The following is an 18124-nucleotide window of genomic DNA, read 5'->3' on the forward strand; positions in this document are numbered from 1 at the left end:
TCTGCCGTGAAGCAATATTTCGTTTCGGTTTGACGGGTGGGGCAGCCGTTGTAACTATACTGAGACCTTAGAACTTATATCTCAAGGTGGGTGGCGCATTTTCGTTGGAGATGTCTATGGGCTCCAGTAACCGCTTAACACCAAGTGGGCTGTGAACTCGTCCACTCATATAAGCAATAAAAAAAAATGTTTTTTGTTTCTTATGTTAATTAACTGACTAGTTTAATAATACATTCAAATTGATTTTAAAATGTCCCCGAAACTGTTTTCACGATAAGACGTAAAACAAAGCATCTTAATCTCTCAGTCTATATTTTCTCTATTCTGTTCCACAGTACAATCCAAACCCAGTGCCTTTTGTATGCATATTCCGAGATGTTATCTGGCTTCGTTACTTCGACCTTATCAGTTGAATTGTTTTGTATAAGTTTTATCTAATTGAATTCGTACCACGAATTTAGATACACTTTTTGTTCTCGAAGTGAAAGAATTCTTATTATCAGTTAGGTTTTTCAAGTCAAATAAAGTCAAAGGTAAGGCTGACGAATGGACGACTAAATTATTTTTCGTATTTCAGCAATCTCGCAACTGTTTTTTTTTTTGTTTTTTTTTTTTTGTTGCTTAGATGGGTGGATGAGCTCACAATCCACCTGGTGTTAAGTGGTTACTGGAGCCCATACACATCTACAACGTAAATGCGCCACACACCTTGAAATATAAATTCTAACGTCTCAGTATAGTTACAATGGCTGCCTCACACTTCAAACCGAAACGCATTACTGCTTCACGGCAGAAATAGGCAGGGTGGTGGTAGCTACCCGTCCGAACTCCAAGGTCCTACCACCAGTAACAATATCGAATAAAAGCTCATATCACGCTGAGGACTTTCATGTTGCCTATAGGATCCGGGAATCTCTAAAAGTAGGCGTAAGCTCTAAACAGCTAAAGGATAGAGAAAAAAATGTTGCTCGTGGTGAGATGAGGCGAAAAAGTTACAGATGTAAGGTGTAATCTTAATTATTGTTATGGTCGCTTATCGAAATAGGCAAAAGGTACTGGCACTAATAAAGCGTTATGTCAACGGCCATCATATCTTCTAAGCCATAATACAGTGTTCCTATGACAGACGTGTTTTATTTATTATCTACATCGGAGGATGAGCTCACAGCACGTCTCACCGTGTATGACGCCACTCGTCTTTAGGCTTGAGGTCAACGTCTCAATTATATTGTACAAAGCACGGTGTATTCAAATCTAGTAATGCGAATATTAGGGTTAAGGTTCATATTTGGGTAACCGTATAACACGAGATGAAGCGTGACCTCGTCCAAATGTCTAGCGCAATACTAAGAATAATACTATTATATCTATATATTAATACGTGAAGCAAAAACTTTGTATCCCTTTTTACGATAATTGCGCGGACGGAGGAGTATGAAAATTTCCACACTTATAGAGAATATAGAGAAGAAGTGCACAATGCTAATTTTTTTTTTAAATAATGCATAAAAGATACATTAAATCAATATGTATTTGACGCACACACGCATGCATACTGTTTATTGTCAAACTTTTGTTCTTGACTTCTGTGGTCAAATTGAGAATAGAGTAACTATTGTCTGTCTTTGTTAATATTTTTTATAGTGTAGTCTTGGCGAAATTTGTGATTATAGAAGTATAAAAGACAATCATAATAGTGTACAAACTTACAATTCCAATTAATTATAGTCGAATTTCGACTACTGCGGGACCACTAGTATATTCAAAAGGCTCTTTGTTATTTTCGAACGATATTTCATTAATGAAATGAAAATTGATTTTGAACGAAATTTATTGAAATTCGTTCGAAAATAATCGTAAGCGAATTAAATTTTGCTCTCAGATTACGGTTATCTCCGGCCGACGTTTATTAAAATTAAAAACATAAAACTTTGTTCGTATTTCTTATCTGCGTAACTTTATTCCTAACAAAACGTACATTTTATTTCGTTTATAAGTAAAACTTTGGCTATCTCTGTTATGGTATTAGCATGTTCGTAGGGAGGTATTCTAGTAGGCGTTTTGAGGTCACGGTTTTTCTTATTGCTTTAGGTCAGCGACAGCACGACAACAGCTGTCGTTTTGCAGTCTCAATCGTATTGTAGACTCGCTGTTAAACCACTACAATTGGAAGGCGCTTTGCAACATAATTACTTAAGATGGTGGTCCAAATCCAGGAATTACTTGATAGTATTCTTGTATTCTTTCATAGTGGAAGTCATTTGTGAACATGTGTTAAGTATGTATGGTTTTAGAGAAATATAGTACCTGCTTGCGGGATTTGAACACGGGTATTTGATTGCAACGCTTGTAATGAGTACCTTGGTCCTTTAGGCTTAAACGTTTTTAACGTTACATAAAATTTAAATTTTATGAGAGTTTCATTTTTATTATACTTTATATAATATTGTTATTCCTTACGTAGGTACATTAAAATTACGTACGTAAATTGAGTTAAGCAAAAAGGTACCTACTTGTTCAGGTTTCGAAGGCCGGAATGATTTGGTAATTTAGTTACAATTAACAGATTTTAATTAGAATCATTATAAAAGTGGGGATTCATCATATTGTAATAAATCGACGCAGATTTTGTACATAATGGTACCCCATTATAACAATATCGAATAGTATATTATTTACACTGATAATAATTTATTATTAAATAAATTATATTTTTGATGTAGCCTTAATACGCTTCTGTTTTTGCCCTCAAACCGAAACGAGATACATAAAGTTCTTTTTTTTTTCAATAATTGAGCGGATTCTACTGAAATTACCTATTATCTCTTATTAAAATGAGAATCAGATTATAATTAAGAACAAAATGTAAGCTCGGCCCGTACACACACACACATACATACACGAACACACATAATACATTAAGTATATTTCAATGATACTATGTACACATATGGACTTATTGTTGTCTGAAATAAAATAAATCATTCATTCATTCATTCATAATTGAGCAATAAATTAGAATAGGATGTAATTTTGTTGATTTTTTGTTTAACTATGTTAATGTTACTATGTTTTTGAATAATAAGATAAATAAGATAGTAATTAAATTTTAAGAAGAAGATACGGAATAATTTATATGACATTCTTATGAATTTTTTTATAAAAATTTGTTTGACTACTCGTTCTTTCGTTCCACTGGAAAGAAGTTCAAAACCTACAAACATTGCTAAAATGTATAAGATGCGACACAGAGTAATTAACAAAATTAAATAAACTAGTGGTCCCGCAGTAGCCGAAATTCGACTAAAATTATTGAAATTATAATTTTGAACATGATTATGATTCTATTGTCAAAGATTATTATAATTCTGTACTCACAGATTTCGCCAAAACTACATTATAGACAAATAATATTAAAGACACACCATATTAATCTATTATCCACGCGGACTCACAAGAGGTCCTACCACCAGTAATTATGCAAATTATAATTTTGCGGGTTTGATTTTTACTACACGCATCAGGACCGCCCAAAGATTGAATACGTAATACGAGTATAAGATAGTGTTAATTGGTGGTATTTGGTTATTGTTAATAATAATTAGTGCTCAGTGGTGTGCAGTCTATGTCCAGCCGTGGACTGCTATAAGCTGATGATGAATTCAAAAGACAATTCCAGTGCATCAGCTAATTTGAGGTAGAAATCAAGTTGAGCGGCTGTTTTAATGACTACGTGTTGTGGTTGTAACGAACTAGCCCACTGAGTTTCTCGAGGGATCTTCTCAGTGGGTCGCGTTTCCGATCCGGTGGTAGATTCTGCGAAGCACTGCTTTTGCTAGGGTCAGTGTTAGCATCACTCCAGTTTGAGCCCCGTAAACTCACCTACACATCAATGAGAAGCTGATATAGCCTCTCAAGGCTATCAGCATAGGTAGGAAAAAAAGTAACGAAATAACAACAGTTGCCAAGTACACAAAATTGAAAAACAAATTTTTGTGTACGGGCAACTGTTATTATAACGTAACGTTATTATAACTGTAACGGCAATTTAAACAGTTTAGTTAATATTTTATTAAAATCCTATCCGACGATTAAATTTAATTCCATCCACTTACAAATGAACGTACCTAGAACTCAACTGCAATCTCGTTGAATATATAAAACCAACTGAAGTTATTTACAGCGTACAGTGACGAGCGCAGATCCCGGAACTTCGATACTCGGTTGTAATTCAATTAATTACGAAACCTGCGCGGAAGTTGTATCGAGTTAGGAGTCTCGGTTCACGTGTGTCGCTCTTTCGTAATAAGCACACATTGTTTAGGTTAGCTCATGTTTATTAACCTGTAAGGCTGTTATAAATTTTAAATTGATAGAAAACTCTTTTTTAAGTGTTTAAAAATTTGCTGCAAATCTTTGAAATATTTATGTCTAATAATTAGCCAATTTATCGCAAAGAGGTATCTCTTTCAGATTTTTTCTACAGAGATGTTAATGCACAGAAAAAATATGTTAGGATTAATAATTAATCCTAACATATTTTTTATATTATATTATTAGAGGCGACTTCCTCTTAAGTCAAAGTCGATGGGCGGAGCCATTGATGACGAGCACTCACGTGGACTCGTGACGTCATCTGGAGGGGCAACCGACCGACCAGCGGGGACATCACGCCACCTCGGATCACTTTTTTGCTAGCAGCGTGCGCAGCGTTCACTTGTATTAGATTTAATATTCTGTGTCGATCGTTCCTACCCACTTTTGTATTTTTTTTTATTTTTTTAAATTATTAAGCCGTTGCTAAAATCAGAAGTGGGATAGGGCTTGTGCCCTATCCGCTTTTGGGTTATCCTGGCGTACAGTTTGTTTTTAAAATTTGCATTAAATTAACAACGTAATGACCGATATACGTGTAACTGGAAGCAGGGTAGGAGGACGCTCGCATTCGCCGAAAGTTCGAGACCAATTAGGAATAATATTGGCTCGTTTAATTGCTTAAAACTCAAATGTGAACGTTGCGCGTGAGTCGAGCCCGCTAGGGTCGCAGATAGAAGACGCACGTCCCTCGACCGCGGACGGTGGTGGCGCCGGACCCGTGGTGGCGTTGGGAATCACATCACCGCCGCCGTCAGAGTCCCGCGCGTACGACGCTACAGACAGGATCATCGGAGCATTAAGTGCACTGTCCAAAGTAAGGTCGAAACATTTTTATATTTCTAATTTTGATCCCATGATATCGATTCTTGGTGCGAAGTAGATTTTTGTCGGATACCCTCTTATCAAATGTAATAAATCACCAAGTAACTAGGTCAACGACTTTATCACAACCGACCTTACGGTCTATTTTTATTGACGCGATAGAACATGCTCGAGACTGAATGCTCAGTTTCGATGGGTGGAAATAACATTCGAAGGGTTCAAAATGTTACTAGTCGGCAACACACTCCATCAATACGTCAATTAGACAACAGTCCGACTGTCCAAGTCGGTGATCATGTAAACGGGATGCCGTCTTGTTCCATCGCCGTGTCGATTGTACCCGCGTTTGAGAATAGATGTAAAATAGTTCCACCACGCGTTGTGACAATAAAGAGGCAACTACCACATCAGCACGGATGTTAACCGAATCCATTAGATTCGTAAATTCAGATCGAACTCATGGTTACCTTATTTCTAAGTTTTACCCTGCCGTGCAATACATAGACACATTGTGTAAGGAAGTAGAACGGGCTAGATCCTTAACTGGGAAGGCACCGAGTATTTGTCACGAGTTTTGGGCTGTCTTAAGAATGATGAGCGTACTTGGTTACACGTGTGATTGTCTAGTGACCGGACGTGGGGTAATTTCGTAAAAGACTTTAAGCCGTTGGGTCCGCAAAAGTTAGACTATGCCAATATTCTTTATAATGCTATGCAATTAGCATCAGATTGCTTTGCATCATACGTCGAGTGGGCCAGGAGATCGTTGCTCTGTCTTAAGATGGTCAGAGGTCTGACTGACAAACTCGGAACTTTAATAATGATACGGGGCATAATGGGCCCTCTGGTTGACTCGCGAACGCTAGTCTACAGATTCACGATTTGATTTAATTTTTGGTGGAGGTCAGGTAAGGCCGAGTCCTCGTAGGGTTCAGGCACTAGTTGAGTCACCAGTGACGCGTAATGTCAAACATTCTTGGGGTTGACTGCATGCTTCCAGAGATTTACGTGGTAACATAGTTCACGTAGATGTTGTACCGTGGTAACATAGTTCACGCAGAGATTTACGTGGTAACATAGTTCACGCAGAGATTTACGTGGTAACATTGTTCACGTAGATGTTGTACCGTGGTAACATAGTTCACGCAGAGAATTACGTGGTAACATAGTTCACGTAGATGTTGTAACGTGGTAACATAGTTCACGTAGATGTTGTAACGTGGTAACATAGTTCACGTATATGTTGTGACGTGGTAACAAAGTTCACGTAAAGGTGTGACGTGGTAACGCAGTTCACGTTACGAGTGTATTGGCTTGACATGTTAACTTGGCCATGTCAACCAGACTTTACTCTCACAGTATATTATACACCCGATATGGTAACAGTGCCATGTCGTCAGTACATCTAACGTAACTCAACAAGAGCCTACTTACTATACATGAACACACTGAAATGTGATGTAAAATGCTCACAAAAACTACTAACTTTTACTAATGGTTCATGGTACAGAAATCATGATGGTAATGCAAACAATCTATTTCTATGACGATATCATAGAACACCCAGATAGAAACGCTGTGCACGCAGTGAGTCCTGCATAGTCAGAGATTGAAGACGGTCATGACATCGAGGTGAACGTGGACGTCCACCAGTCAGGAGAGGCCGTATTAGAGGCGACTTCCTCTTAAGTCAAAGTCGATGGGCGGAGCCATTGATGACGAGCACTCACGTGGACTCGTGACGTCATCTGGAGGGGCAACCGACCGACCAGCGGGGACATCACGCCACCTCGGATCACTTTTTTGCTAGCAGCGTGCGCAGCGTTCACTTGTATTAGATTTAATATTATGTGTCGATCGTTCCTACCCACTTTTGTATTTTTTTTTATTTATTTAAATTATTAAGCCGTTGCTAAAAATATTATATATTAATAGAATTATTCTATTAATAGATGCAGGAGAGAGTATCTTGTCTAATGCCCAAGTCATGAAAGACAATTTACTTTAATTGAATTGCGAACAATAAACTGCGCGTTGGTGATATCTGTTTTATTGTTTCTATAATAATGCTAAGTAGAAATGCAGCTGGTTGTTGAAAACGAAATAGAAATAATTCCAAGAATTAGCAGTTTAAGTGGATTTTATTTCCTCGCTAGACATAAAGATTATTCTGAAATGTCGTCACTCAAGAGCAATTACAAATTTGAACAAGAACAATCTAGTTACAATTAAAAAAATGTTTTTTTTTCAGATTTTTATAGTTTTTTACCTCTAAGTATAAATATGTTAACCCAGACCAAAATCTAACATGAACTGAACAGATTTCCTTCTTCAGATATTCTAGAACTTTTCGAAGCGTTTGACAGTTTCTTGGTCCTTCTGACAGTATCTGTAAAGTGGATCAGTGGCATGGCTTAGCAATGTACTATCGCAACTTAGTGACCCGCGCGGGTCCTTATTAAAATTCTTAGGTCATTGCGACCCGAGCCGAGAGTTTCTTGAGAGCGCTGATCTCGAAATATTTTCAGTATGTCGAGTGCATACGCGGTTGTTAGAGAAAGCACGCTAAACGTAAGGAATCAGTTATAGAAAATAAACATGAATACACAGACCCATTAAATGTAAAACTATGTAACAGAGACTTTTAATACTATACAGAAGTGTTATGGCTATAAATGCCATGGTTTTTATTATGTTTTCCTCAAAACAGTCACGTAATTTGGTCACAAAGGAGGTTAGAAGGTCAGTTTTCTAACGTAACTTAGGGCATAACAAATTTAGAAGCATCTATTGATCAAAGGGCAAAAGAGAGTGAGGTATAAATAATACAAACTTATTAGAAAAAAGCGATAGCCTGGGAAGGCTCATTGTTACCGATAAAATAGAAGGCAAAAGGCCCAGAGGTTGAAGTCCAATAAAAATAGGTGGAGAGAAACAGTGAGAAGAAGAATCACGATCATCAACCATGAGAGAGCGACTAAAAAGAAGGAAAAAGAACAAATTCTCTTTAGTGTTCATTTCAATCTTCACACCTCACAGCCTTTGAAATAAGCCGTAAATCAAGGCACAGCTTGCGAGCACTCGCCACGTCCAAACTTTAACCAGTATATTACAACTTGGCTTTCATACCATTGTTTAGCTGTTAGAATGGTTTCCGATAATCTTCATTAGATGCTGTTAAGTGTTTGTTTTTGTCGCTGGGACGATGAGCTTATGAGCCATAATATGTGAACCAAGTGAAATTTGGAATGGATTTAGATTTGATAAAGTTTTGAATAGTGGGACGGCAGCCGTTGTACAGAATAAATTCATACCTCGAAGTGAGTGGCATTCAAGATGTCTATGGACACTGGTACATACTAACATTAAGTGACCCGCGATCTCGGCCATCAATTTAGTTAAATATAAAAAACATTGCAACAGAAAAACCTTTGTATAGGGTTGAGCTGATTAATTATGTTACCAACAGTAGGGACGTTACAAAAGACTCGCTTTAGTATTAATTGAATTTCATAGAAGCGACAGGATATACCTCGATGTAATTACTGGATTAATTATGGACTGTACGGTTTATTTATTGGGGTCATTTGAGTTTATTTTTATTGGTTTATGGAGGTTTCGTTGTAGGTTTTTCTATAATACTAATGATATGAGGACTATTGGGAGATCTGCACATTTAATTTAGTTTTAGAGATTAATATTATTTATTTTATTTTCTCTTTATTATTTTTGAGAAGGGCAACAAGTTCACTGCACACCTATTGTTGAGTGTGTATCGGAGCTGGTGATCGTGAACACGGCTGTGGACCTGAGATCTAAGATCTGAGATCAGTTAAAGCTACTTTTAGAATGTTATATCATGATCATTGTTTTGACTTTATTTAGATTATTTTACCGCGTTTGTAGATTAAATTAGTTGCAATAGTGTATTGTCACCGTTCATCATGGTCGTAGGTAATGCCAGGGATATAGCCAAATCCCAAAAGCCCAAAAACTCTCCTCAAATAAATTAAATTTTCCGACATTGCGAATACTTTAAAGCTTTCGTTATTTAGAGATAGATACTGTACAAAAGGCCTGGATTGCATTTCCAAGATAAGTTTGTAAGTATACAAGTTCCAGGTAACGCTTGGACCGCCAGTCTACCGAGCATTACCGCTCATTCAATGGAAGATCTCTTCTTTGTTATGTCCTAGAATCAGTGACTGTTTTATACACTATATATTTTATTTAATATTCCTTTGACTGCTCTGTACGACTGTCTTCTTCGTTTTGTTTTTAATTTAAAAAAATATTTGTGTCGTTGTACAACCTTTTAATACAAAATTTTCTACTACAAATTCAGTTCGAAAACAAAGCCAGTATTTTAAAATGTACCTGACCGGATTAATAACGAACCCTCAAAGGGATTGACAAACCGGAATAGATTACATCCGAAGCCTTCGCATTCAATTACCGGATTGTCTAACTCCTGTGTTAACATGCAAATTGGTCTATCCAACAATTCCGCGGGTCTGGACACGCGAGGTGATATATCTGTTAGAGACCGGGCTTTCTTGAAGCAAGCTAATTCAGATACACTTTCGTGGCCTGTTCCACGACAATATAATTAGTTCTCATGTGATCTTAAGCAATTAATAGATCTCATAGATGCTACAACATAAATGCCCCCACCCACAGCTAGGCATAAGGTTGAACTCTCAATAGCATCTTCAATCTGGAATGCACGAGGGAGAAATAAGCAGGATGGAGGATCTACTAATATGTACAGGTTCACAATAACACCAATAAAATATAGACTTTGACGATAAGATATTAGGTACTACATCAACATCATCAGCCCACAGTCGTCCACTACTGGACATGTACCTCTTCAAGGTTGAATACAATGATCGGCCCTGCAGCCTGCATTCAGCAGATTTTCACGACTTTTAGCAGGTCCTGGACTCACCTTGTGGTAAACCTAATATGGAGTGATGGAACTCACATTGTTATATTATAGTTATTCCATAGTAATACTAGGTTGACCATAAAAATTAACGCCAAGCTATCTCTCTCTCTGCGTTTTGTGTTGCATTTATATTCTTTTTAATAATAATAGTGCTTTTTTTTGGTTTTGTTTCTATCTCCAAATTTCTATACGCTAAAATAATGGAAAAAAAAATTGGAAAAAAAAAGATTTGCTATCAACAAGAGTTATTTCATAATAGCCAAACTCTGTTATTCTGTGATTATATACACCTGTGTCTTGCGCACTCTCGGCCCTCGCTAATCGGAAATGGGCCTTTTCCTTTCTAATTCTCTTTGATGCCCTTTGTTTTGTCTACCGATTTGCGGATTCGGGTTTAAATCGACAACTTTTGGTGGATGTGTTGGAATTATTATTTTTAAAAGACAAATATTGCTTTGTTGGGTTGTGGACTTCATTTTGTTGTGTATTCGTAATTTAAAATTTGGTATTTTGATATTAAGTATCAGCTTTTTTTTAAATGCATAAGAATACCCCGTCCGCTATTAGATTCCCAAGCTTACCCAAAATAAGCTTTCAGCCTAGAAAACAAAACTTCTTGGGAACTGCTTCTATAATGTAGAATTATAAATAGCCAAAGGTGTAATGTCAAAAGTAGCCCAAGCTCAGCATATAATAATTTATAAGCCCTGTTAAGTCTGTCGTTGATATAGGACACCGTACGCAGTGTAAATATTCTCTACTTCCCGGTTAATTAAGCAAAAATCCAATCAAAATTTCGTTCATTTTTAAAACAAAAGGGGCTGCTCGTGCCCTGTCGCAATAATTTGAAACTAAAGCAAATCACCAAGCGTTAGCATTCGACGTAAGTCAAGGAATTAAAAGACTAATCTCCTGAGTAGTATGTGCGGTAATTGTATGAAACATGTTTGTTACTTGAGTCAGTAGTAAACAAGGTTCGATGTTTGATATTAAGACAGGTTTTTTTTTGAATTTTATGCAATTCATTGCTGAAAGAACTTGTTGGTCATTTATAATTAAGTGTATTAATGATTACTTGTGACTGGTAAGGTTTATTATACGAAAAAAGTTGATTTGTGTTTCATTGGGCAATATTATGCAATTTATATTTCACTAGCGACCCGCCCTCGTTCGCTTCGGAAACTGTAGTTTATTATTGATTTCTCCACTATTTAATGGATGTTATGATACATAAAAACCTTCCTCTTTAACCACTCTATTTATTAAAAAAACCGCATCAAAATCTGTTGCGTAGTTTTAAAGATTTAAGCATACATAAGGATATAGGGACAGAGAAAGCGACTTTGTTTTATACTTTGTAGTGATGATTAATTAAAAAAATCGTGAATGCTTGTGGTTCCCTTTCTTTTAGCGAAGACAAAGGAGCAGGTAGCTTGCTCGTTATTAAGTGGTGATTGCCGCTTATAGACATCAGCGATGGAATGCGCTGCACATTGCACGATATGCATCTCATTATAGTTCTCGTAATATACCTGTAGGTATTAATACAAGACCTGACAATATAAAACTGACATGAGGATCATAATTTAATATTTCATCAGTAATGTTGTAACTAAACTTATCGTTTCTGTGTCAAAATCCACTTGTCGATCTAAAGCTTCAGAATCATTTTAAGTGCTTTTTTCAAGCACCGACAACACTTTAATTTGTTGAAGAAACCAAATTATCGTCAAGCTATTATCATAATAAATAACTAGTTAAATGAATTTGAAGACTAAAATTAATAAATTAATGTTACTTAAATTATTTTTACGGCCGCGCAATTAATGCTCAAGATGGTCCAGAGTAATTGTTTTCGTTGTCATGAAAGAGCGTAAAACGCGCAGTAAATATGCAGGTAACATTTTTATAACTGCAATTAAAAGGACTCCGCCTGCAGTTCACTATATGCCGTGCATAGAGACGGGATTAATGGAAATTAAAATCGTATTATATAATGTAATATATATTATTATTATGTATGTACAATATCTATGTATAATATGTAAGTATGTATGTATGTATGTATAATAATGTATTATATAATATATATAGTAAACTAAAGTCGTAATTTTTTTTTATAATGAAGCAAGCATTCATGGTGGTTTTGGTTTACGCAGAATTCCAGCAGAGATTCGAAATGAAAATTTTCCGGAATCCGAGAGTATTCCGGGAACTGTGGCTGAAATACGATCGTATAGCCTTTTTCATATAGTGTCGTATATCGTATATGACCATTTGACAATGAGATTCCAAAAATGTGACGATTAATAAATTTTAATTTTCTAATTCGATTTTAGTGTGGGAATATTATGGTGTGTTAATTTTTTTGTTGACAAGGTTTTTTTCCTGTTTACCATCAAGTAGGCTGTTTAATAGTCAATTTATAAGAGAAGGCAATTATTAAAAAAATACAATTGAGATACCGACCTCCAATGTAGAGTAGCAGCATTTTTATGTCTTTGTCTATGCCACGTTATGATTTTTTACTCCTATAATCACTTTACATCAGTTGAGCCGTCTGCACGTTCGTCCATTTACGCAATAAAATGTCAGGAGTGTAAAATTTATGATGAAATACCTATTAGTAGCGTCAGCGCTTTCCTAAACGCACCCATCGATATTTCGCTCGCGTAGCTAGTCACAATTGACAGGTGACAACCAACATGCCAGCTGGGAGCACGGGCAATCCCACATGACAAGTGAACGTCGATATTCGGGTTAGTAGTCGGGTTAATGTTTGAAGTTTAACAATAAATTTTGAATACAATATTATGTTGGGCTTTTCACGAAGCTTTTCATGTACCGATTCAATACAATTATTTTATGATGTAGAGCAAATTACCATTGGGCTGATTTTTTTTTACGAATTAATTAAATTAATGCAGATATTTGGTATTCAACCGCTATGCTGTGTATTTCTGCCACGAAGAAAATGCGTTTTATACGAACAATAAAACAGCTGCTATTACAATATAATTGAGACTCTGACCTCATGTCCTCAGGGTTGTTGGTTTACTGTTTTTGGAGCTCAGGAATCCTAACGTATTAAATCAACTATTCAACTAACTATAAAAAAGATCCAGTTTGAAGAATAGTGTAGTGTTAATAAAATTAATGTTGTACGCGCGTAGTTAATTTAAAATTAAATAAATTATTTTATCTCTAATATCAATTTTTTTTATATTTACTTACAAGCAAACAGCCCTAACACATTTTTTATTGATTATATTACATAAAATTAAAGCTAGAAATTCAATGTTATCTATATAGGTATTAATACGTGAAGCAAAAATTTTGTATCCCTTTTTACGAAAATTGCGCGGATGGAGGAGTATGAAATTTTCCAGACTTATAGAGAATATAGAGAAGAAGTGCTCAATGCTGATATTTTTTAAAAATAATGCATAAAAGATACATTAAATCAATAAAGAAAACATTACACACACTACATATCATGTATTTGACGCACACACGCATGCATACATATTGTCAAACTTTTGTTCTTGACGTCTGTGGCTCTGTGGTCAAATTGAGAATAGATTAAATATTGTTTGTCTTTATTAATATTTTTTTATAGTGAAGCCTTGGCAAAATTTGTGATTATAGAAGTATAAAATACAATCATAATAGTGTACAAACTTACAATTCCAATTAATTAGAGTCGAATTTCAACTACTGCGGGACCTCTAGTAAACCATAAACATAATATATCATATTACCATTTACAATTCAGCTATGACGTATAGTCAGTTGTCTTTGACTTGACTAGGCTCCTGGCCTTGTTGAAGTGTATAGGCGAAGAGTATTAACCATCAGGTAAGGTAAGCACGAAGAAAATATTATTATGAAGTAAAATCAAAATTTTGAATTCTAAACGAATTTTAGTGGTTCTAATATTTTTAAAGCAATTCAGTCTATACTTGTTTTTATTTATATTTGGACTTAAAACTTTATCTTACCAAAACAATCCAATTTCTGTAGAGCCCCCTCTGATGTTTACGAAGTGTACAAACGGAGGTCTTTTCGATTAGTTGTTACCCGAAAGCTGGGCAATAAAGGTTGTATTTGGGTCAATAGGAAAATATTATTTTCAGCAATAATGATGTAACGAGATACTTTCCGTGATCCTCAGTTTTCAGATAATATTTACGTCGTCAATTTAATTGGTCCGAATTGGAATTAAATGGGACTAAATCTTTTCATTGTTATATTTTGGAATTTCTGTTTATAAACGAGATTATCCCTTTAACTGGGCACAAGCTATAAGATTGAGAGAATTAGTAACTCATTATTCCGATAGTCCGGTTTTGATTTTCAGTAAGTGCCCGTCAGTATCGGGACCTGTCTGACCTGTTTTTTTACGCGTTACGTATGTTTTGCGCCCAAAAGACAGTAGACCCTAATTTGAACTTAAGAAAATGAAACGATTTAATAAAAACAATTGACAATAAATGAAGATACCCAACAGGAGCGGTCCCCTTCAAGACCAATCAGTCGTCAAAATCGTCAATTAAAGTGAAATGAATCCAAAATTCTTGCCCGAGTTATTACCCAGATAACATTGAGATGTCATTCTAGCCTATAGTGTTATTTGAAGAGTGGGAGTTCATGGTCTACCCTAAGTAAAGTTGGTACCGAAGAATGACGAAAGTGTGAACACCACCAACCATTTTAATGCAATAAATCTTAATTTTACAATATTTAAAAATCGCCAATAATCTATCAGGCCAGTAATACTAGTTACTCAGATTTATAGCATTTATTAAAAAATAATGTTCTTTTATAGAAGTCCTAGCAATCCACCAAAAACACGAATAAACATATTAGAAGTGCGTTCAGTTCCCCCGTGATTCTTTATCAATAAAACATATTGATTGTTAATAATCCAAAGGAAATCTGCCGATCGCTTATTTCGTCTAACAATCAAGAAATTAATTACACGTTAATGAAGCTATAGTCAAAATTTTAATCATAACACAGAATCGAGTCGGAGCCAGTCATATTAAATTTTCATTAAATTTTACGAATTGTTTGACTTCAAACAGCAGTGACGTAATCTCGTTAAATCATAAACATTGTTCTTGTAATTCGTGTACGCAGATTGGAATTTCCAAAGAAAATTAGATTTCCAAAGAAAAAAAAAAGTGAGCCGTCAGGGGCCCCTGGCAGATGTGAAACATGGACATTATTTTGTAAAAGTAGTATGCAGAAAAGAACAGATTGTGATAGGAACTAAATATGTCATAATGATGAAATAAAATATTACGAAAAAATAATTTGTTTTCAAGTAAAACACAGGTTATGTGTACTGTAGTAAACAACACTGTATACACTACGGAGTACGGAGTATACACTATAGGTATCCGAGCTCAGTGTCCGAGCGAGAGAGATGGCTTAACGCCGGATCGAGTGGGAGAGAATCGCACAGTCGATTGCGCATGGCGACGCGTCGCCACACCGTACACACTACTGCATATATAGCGTGGCAACGCGTCGCCACGGCATGCGTCGCCACGCCAGAAATTGGTTTTACGTGCGGCTATAGATGTTTCACATCAAAAATGTCTGATCGATAGTAGTTCGTTTGATTAGAACGCAGCATACATTTTATTCGGATGTACTTGATTTACTGAAGGTAGAGCTTATTGAGAGCCGAAGCTATTTTTGTCGGGAAGCAGTCGTGCGTTCCGACTTGAAGGATGGGACGCAAGTGCGATTTTGACGCCGTGTCTCAAAGTGGGCGCCGGTGCTTACTTCGTAATGTCTATGACCTCCAGTCATCGTTTACTACCAGAAGCTCTTGAATAATTCGATAGTGTGAATTTGATAGGTTTTCCTTTTATGATTGTATCCACGTTACTTCAAAACTTATTTATATGTAGATGAATAAGTAGTTAGTCTTGTATGTTTTTATATGTAGACGGGTGAACAAGCTCCCTGCCTATTTGAAGTGCTCATTGGAGCCCATAGACATCACTACGTGAATACCACTATTCATCTTTCACGCATCAAATGTATTAGTAGTGCGAATTTGATCATAATTACCTCTTAAATGTAGCCCGATTTACGGTAGGCAGCGGCTTAGGTCTGCCCTGGCATTGTTGAAGTCCATGGGCGACGGTAACCACTCACCATCAGGTGGACCGTACGCTCGTCTGCCTACAAAGGCAATAAAAAAAAGGAATCGATTTCTAAATACAAATTACGGATACGTACCTCGAAATCAGCCAAAATAAACCTATACAGTTTTACAAAACACACACACACACACACAGAAGAATTCAAAAGTTCATGAAAAATTCAAACTTAATTTAGAAGAACAACAACAAAGTTTAGTTTCTTTTATTTTCGATTCGGAAGCTATGTTTATTGTTAAAGATTTGAAATAGTAGGTTTATAGTGTTTATTTAGATATTTTGTTACGTGTATTAGTTGGATAAAGGAGGCTTTTCCGCCCAACGTGCGCTCAGTGAGGCGGGCGGAATGGGACTGAATGTTTTCAGTGCTTTACAATTGCAGCATGCAAATGTGGGAGCTCAGCTTGTTTTTACGCAAATTTATTGCTAGATATATTAATTTCATGGTCGTAGATTTTTTTTTCAACTTGATATGAGAGTTTGATATGAGATTAGACAACTGTTTGTGTAGATTAGTAATGTATTAGTTAAAGAATTAATAGCGGTCTATAGCATTAAATGCAAGGGATTCGTATCAGGCGATGCGACATCAGTGTTCGAATCCCACTGGCAGATCTATTCTTTTCTTATAATAGTCTTGTAGGCAAACGAGCATACTGCCTACCTGATGGTGAGTGGTTACCATCGCCCATGGACTTCAGCAATGCCAGGGGCAGAGCCAAGCCGCTGCCTATCGTTGAGTACTCTCCACAAGCCTCGTTTGAAGAAGGACATCTAATGAAATTTTAATACGTAGTTAAGAAGAGCTCACGAACGAATTCCACGATAAGTTTGATCTATTAAATCAGTGATGTATGATCAATTATTTCTACAGTTGCAACTTGTCAGCTAATCGTGGGATCGTATTAATAATATTTAAGTTAGTTTATGATATAGTTTCCAAAAATCGCTAAAGATCAATATTAGAATGTATTATAATCAAATTTCTGGAAAACCAGAACAAATCGCACCAAATAACAACAATTGTAGGAAAGCACGAGCAATAAAAGAACAACTACATTTCATTTCTCAATATTAAGGAACTGTCCTAAACGAAGCTATGGTTACAAAATTTAATTATAAATAATATACAACTTAGCATCAGTACAAATTGGAGGCGATGACTTCGATTGCTATCTATTTATAGCAACAAGAATATCGCCAAAGCAGTTAAAAGGTGATACACATAAAAAGCGAACATTTTGCAAATTATTACAAAAGTATATGAACACAAAATTTATAAAAAAAATGCATACTTATGATCATTTTAACAACGGCCGACGATTGAAATGTTGATATTCGAAACTTGTACATGAAAATCTTGAAAATGACATTAGCGTGATTCAGGCATCTGTCAAAATATCTTTAGTTTTATGATAGCATTTTTACATACGCAATCGCAACGTAAATCGCATACTACATTACTACTGGTGGTAGGACCTCTTGTGTGTCGCGCGGGTAGGTACCACCACCCTGCCTATTTCTGCCGTGAAGCAGTAATGCGTTTCGGCTTGAAGCGTGGGCCAGCCGTTGTAGCTATACTGAGACCTTAGAACTTACATCTCAAGATGGGTGGCGCATTTACGTTGTAGATGTCTATGGGCTCCAGTAACCACTTTAAACCAGGTGGGCTGTGAGCTCGTCCAACCATCTAAGCAATAAAAAAAATTAAAAAAATACTAAAAGTAAAAATATTTATAGCATCACGCATCCACTACAACAGTATCGCAATGCAGGAAAGCGAATCGTTACCCTG

The 18124-nt window shown here is 36.1% G+C and overlaps 1 protein-coding gene across 1 annotated transcript in view; it reads right to left on the reverse strand.

The window, feature by feature from the left end:
* Positions 1–16653, reverse strand: part of caps (capricious) — a 476818-nt gene extending 460165 nt beyond the window's left edge. Inside the window, exon 1 of the mRNA XM_089727184.1 lies at positions 16409–16653. The gene's annotated coding sequence lies outside the window, so the exon portion shown is untranslated. The remainder of the gene's footprint in view (positions 1–16408) is intronic.
* Between the last annotated feature and the right edge of the window lie 1471 nt (positions 16654–18124).

This window comes from Bombyx mandarina, chromosome 04 (assembly GCF_030267445.1).
Source record: "Bombyx mandarina strain Sakado chromosome 04, ASM3026744v2".
Taxonomy (NCBI): domain Eukaryota; kingdom Metazoa; phylum Arthropoda; class Insecta; order Lepidoptera; family Bombycidae; genus Bombyx; species Bombyx mandarina.